Below are 5,170 nucleotides of genomic sequence, written 5' to 3'. Positions count from 1 at the left end.
ATGCAGGCAGGATTGGTAATCGATTACTGTAGTCTAGATAAAAGCAGGCAGGATTGGTAGTCGATTACTCTAGTCTAGGTAAACGCAGGCAGGATTGGTAATCGATTACTGTAGTCTAGGTAAATTCAGGCAGGATTGGTAATCAATTACTGTAGTCTAGGTAAACGCAGGCAGGATTGGTAATCGATTACTGTAGTCTAGGTAAATGCAGGCAGGATTGGTAATCGATTACTGTAGTCTAGATAAAAGCAGGCAGGATTGGTAGTCGATTACTCTAGTCTAGGTAAACGCAGGCAGGATTGGTAATCGATTACTGTAGTCTAGGTAAATGCAGGCAGGATTGGTAATCGATTACTGTAGTCTAGGCAAATGCAGGCAGGATTGGTAATCGATTACTGTAGTCTAGGTAAATTCAGGCAGGATTGGTAATCGATTACTGTAGTCTAGGTAAATGCAGGCAGGATTGGTAATCGATTACTGTAGTCTAGTTAAATGCAGGCAGGATTGGTAATCGATTACTGTAGTCTAGATAAATGCAGGCAGGATTGGTAGTCGATTACTCTAGTCTAGGTAAACGCAGGCAGGATTGGTAGTCGATTACTCTAGTCTAGGTAAACGCAGGCAGGATTGGTAATCGTTTACTGTAGTCTAGGTAAACGCAGGCAGGATTGGTAATCGATTACTGTAGTCTAGGTAAATGCAGGCAGGATTGGTAATCGATTACTTTAGTCTAGGTAAACGCAGGCAGGATTGGTAATCGATTACTGTAGTCTAGGTAAATGCAGGCAGGATTGGTAATCGATTACTGTAGTCTAGGTAAATGCAGGCAGGATTGGTAATCGATTACTGTAGTCTAGATAAAAGCAGGCAGGATTGGTAGTCGATTACTCTAGTCTAGGTAAACGCAGGCAGGATTGGTGATCGATTACTGTAGTCTAGGTAAACGCAGGCAGGATTGGTAATCAATTACTGTAGTCTAGGTAAACGCAGGCAGGATTGGTAATCGATTATTGTAGTCTAGGTAAACGCAGGCAGGATTGGTAATCGATTACTGTAGTTTAGGTAAAAGCAGGAAGGATTGGTAATCGATTACTGTAGTCTAGATAAATGCAGGCAGGATTGGTAATCAATTACTGTTGTCTAGGTAAATGCGGGCAGGATTGGTAATCGATTACTGTAGTCAAGGTAAATTCAGGCAGGATTGGTAATCGATTACTGTAGTCTAGGTAAATTCAGGCAGGATTGGTAATCGATTACTGTAGTCTAGGTAAATGCAGGCAGGATTGGTAATCGATTACTGTAGTCTAGGTAAATGCAGGCAGGATTGGTAATCGATTACTGTAGTCTAGGTAAATGCAGGCAGGATTGGTAATCGATTACTGTAGTCTAGGTAAATGCAGGCAGGATTGGTAATCGATTACTGTAGTCTAGGTAAATGCAGGCAGGATTGGTAATCGATTACAGTAGTCTAAGCCCTTGGTCCTCTCCTCCCCTGGGTCTTTTACATAGTCTTCTTTACTTCCGTAAAGTGAGACACTATCCTCATGCTCACCAGCTGGCTGGTGACTATACAGTAAGTGGACAAGTTGGAAAATCAAGAGTATCAGACTAAACGGTTTCTGTATTTTTTGTCTAAAAGAAGAGGGGAATTTCTTTCTTTGTTGACAATCTTCCTTCCGTCTGACTGTCGCTCATTTGTCCTGTATGTCAGACCCAATTATTTTGTGTCACCATGCCCATGACATCCCTCCCTGTTGTCAAGGACTGGAGTTGTCAATTAAACTCAATACATCTTCTTGAGCTGCAAGAAAGCCCTTTTGGATTTGTGTTCTCAACAATCCAATGTTTACAGTGTTATGCAAAAGGAGACCGCATATTATTTCAAATGTGTTTCCCAAAACCTGGTCACTGATTTTGATTGAGTGGGGGCCCATAAGTGGTTAGGTTACTGAAGTGGGTTACTAAAGTTGGCTGGCTAACTTATTAATCCTTCTTTTTGAAATACCTTCTATATGGGCTAGAACTGACCAACTGTTGCCCTTCCACTAAAGCCTCAATATCACCAGTCGTTATCAAGCGTAATTAACTTACAATTGAATAAGGGCTCTAATGATACATCTGACAGTGGTATCTGGTCATCTTCACCTAATTGTCCAAGCTATTCTATTTCCTGGGGAGAAACGTAATTCGCCCCCGGATTTTGATCCCATTAGAAGAACATTGCATTGTGGGTATGGTGTAGTCAGAGCCAATCAGAGCTAACAATGGAGGCTTTTGAGTAGAAACTCCCCTCTCACCCCCAAATGACAATGTCCTCTTGTATGTGTGTTCGTGTGTGTTTGTGCGTATATCTTTTTTAGGGATGGAGAGGGAATGAGGAAATGTGCGTATGTGTGTATGTGTGTATGTCCACGAATTGTGTATGTGCGTACGAGTGTGTGTCTGTGCATGTATGTGTGTCCGTCCAAGTGTGTGCATGTGCATGTGTCTGTGCTGCAAATGAATGCGTGTGTGCAAGCTGAATTGTGTATGTGGGCTGAATCCAAAAGAGCTTGCCACTCACCTGTCTCACGGTTCTTGACCCCTGAGTAACCTTTCAGTTGATCTCAAAGCCCTCAGCAGGAAAATGGACCTAATGCGCTTTAGCCTGTTGTTTCGCCCTTAATCTGTTCAGTTTAAATGTCTTTCAAAGAAAAAGTGCAATATGGGCTTTTATCTACACACCTGTAGCTTCAACATAGCTTCCTAACAAGGAAATGTTTTACAACAGACATTGCTTGTGTCCCAAATGGCACCCTATTCCCTACATAGTGGACTACTTTTGAACAGAGCCCTGTATAGGGAATACGGTGCCATTTGGGACGCAAACATTCACTGCATACGGAGAGTTGACATTCAGAGGCACAGAAAGTTGGGCTGAGTGTGCTGTTGCAATGTGCTTTTTGGGGGTATATTTCACTCTCCAACTTGTCATTGTACATACTGTACTGGATGTCAAAAAAAGGAAACAATGAATGCATAAACTTCAACTTCAGTGACGTGCATACACATGCATGGGGAAATGTTAGACACAGACTTTCTTCTTAGCTTTATTTTTAATGTGTCAAACTGATATGGACCATTCAACTCTAATTGAGCAACTTTGATTATATAAGCCCTCTGTAAGACACTGAATCTGTGTATTTTAACGGGAGCTTCTTTCACAACAAAATCACTTTCTTTCTTTCACTTGGCCTCTTTCATTATGTTACACTGTCTGTCTCGTAGTAGTGTAGTCCCAAGCATTTTATTAATGATAATGGTTATAATGGCAAACACTTGATTAATATTTTACTTTTTTTTAACCAGCTGGCTGGTTTATTCTTTCTATGCAGCGGAGATGTATTGGATAACCTATACCTGTGCTCTACTTTGAAACATTGAAAAAGCAAGTATACAAAAAAAAATATATACACTAAGTAGTTGTAATAATTGGTTATTTCTGATTCCCCTGCTACTGTTTTTATAGGTACAGGAGGGCTCATTGTATATTCCTTGATTTGTTTAGGTTCTGTTTTCCTACATACTTAACTGTTTGTAACCTGTGATTTTTCTAACAAACGAGTGGAACCAATATGTTAACATGAGGTTCTGCTGTCATGAATGGAGCGCTAAGGATTTTCTCCTCATATTTGAAATATTAATGAATCAACACACCACAATGGAGGGTGAGGTTTCTCTGATACAACACATCATCAGATATTTGTCAATGCTTTTCAACCACAATATCACCTCCATTTTGTGGGTTGAAGAACTTGCTAGGTAAGAGGATGGCAGTCAACAGACAGATTGCTCTCTGAAAGAAAGAGTACTGTAAATCACTTTCATGGTTCAATCAGAGATTAAAAATCACACATTTCTTTGAATATCATCATTTTCAAACTCACATGGGCCTTTCCTAAGGCTCGTCAGCTCAGTAGGTAGGGGAACCAGAATTGAATGGGGACCAGATATTCCTCCGTCTGAAACCTTGGCTGATATGATATTCATGATCACAGCACTTAGGTCTGGACAACTAACATTTTATCTATTTTAATTATTTATCCTTTATTTCTTTTATTTTTGTCATCTTTGTAAAGGGATTTTAAAACTATGCACACGAGTCCAAGACTCTCCGAGAGGTCCACCCAAACTCATGACCTTGATTAAGAATTATAATATTAATAAAGATAAGAGATTTATATGAAAAATCAACAGTTAATTAATTTATATCAATAGACAACTTTTTACAGAATTATTTAGAGATGTATTTTACACACACACACGCACACACACAGGTATTGCTCCAAAGTTTTCTCCTCATCTTTCATTTTTCTCCTAAAATGCATTAATTCTATCACATTCAGGAGGGAGGGACACTGTGACATGATGAATTGGAACTATATTTGTACACACATTGTAATGTTTCCTATTCAAGATTGTAAATGTCTATTTGAACAATTTAAATGTCATATTTTGGGGAAATAAAGCTGTTGTTGGGCATCTGAAAAAACTTGTCTGATTTATAACACATTCATAATATGTACCTCTCAATTTCATATAGGAGGCTATACCTCAGTGATGATCATGCTGTTACTTTGACTCCATCTTGTAGTGGAATTATTACATTTACATTTTAGTCATTTAGCAGACGCTCTTATCCAGAGCGACTTACAGTTAGTGAGTGCATACATTTTTTATTTTTTTTATACTGGCCCCCCGTGGGAATCGAACCCACAACCCTGGCGTTGCAAACACCATGTTCTTCCAACTGAGCTACATCCCTGCCGGCCATTCCCTCCCCTACCCTGGACGACGCTGGGCCAATTGTGCTCCGCCCAATGGGTCTCCCGGTCACGGCCGGCTACGACAGAGCCTGGATTCGAACCAGGATCTCTAGTGGCACAGCTAGCACTGCGATGCAGTGCCTTAGACCACTGCGCCATTCGGGAGAATTATGTCTGAGTTACACGTGTACAGTATCTCCAAGACACAACAATCACTTACATGTGATTGAGTTGTCAAGTAATGAATAATCTAGCTGGTACCAATATCATTCACATTTACCAAGGAACATGTTGCAACAGTTATTGAAACTAAACTTCATGCTTTCACTCCCTCCTCTGTATCCGCTGTTAAAGACACTTTCTAT

At 40.2% G+C, this 5,170-nt stretch overlaps 1 protein-coding gene across 1 annotated transcript in view; it reads left to right on the top strand.

The window, feature by feature from the left end:
* Positions 1-4,525, top strand: part of LOC121582074 (protein FAM102A) — a 62,138-nt gene extending 57,613 nt beyond the window's left edge. Inside the window, exon 12 of the mRNA XM_045224969.1 lies at positions 1-4,525. This exon is cut by the window's left edge and continues 936 nt beyond it. The gene's annotated coding sequence lies outside the window, so the exon portion shown is untranslated.
* The last annotated feature ends 645 nt before the right edge of the window (positions 4,526-5,170 follow it).

Source organism: Coregonus clupeaformis, chromosome 15 (assembly GCF_020615455.1).
Source record: "Coregonus clupeaformis isolate EN_2021a chromosome 15, ASM2061545v1, whole genome shotgun sequence".
NCBI lineage: Eukaryota > Metazoa > Chordata > Actinopteri > Salmoniformes > Salmonidae > Coregonus > Coregonus clupeaformis.
This window is presented reverse-complemented; position numbering and strand designations above follow the sequence as displayed.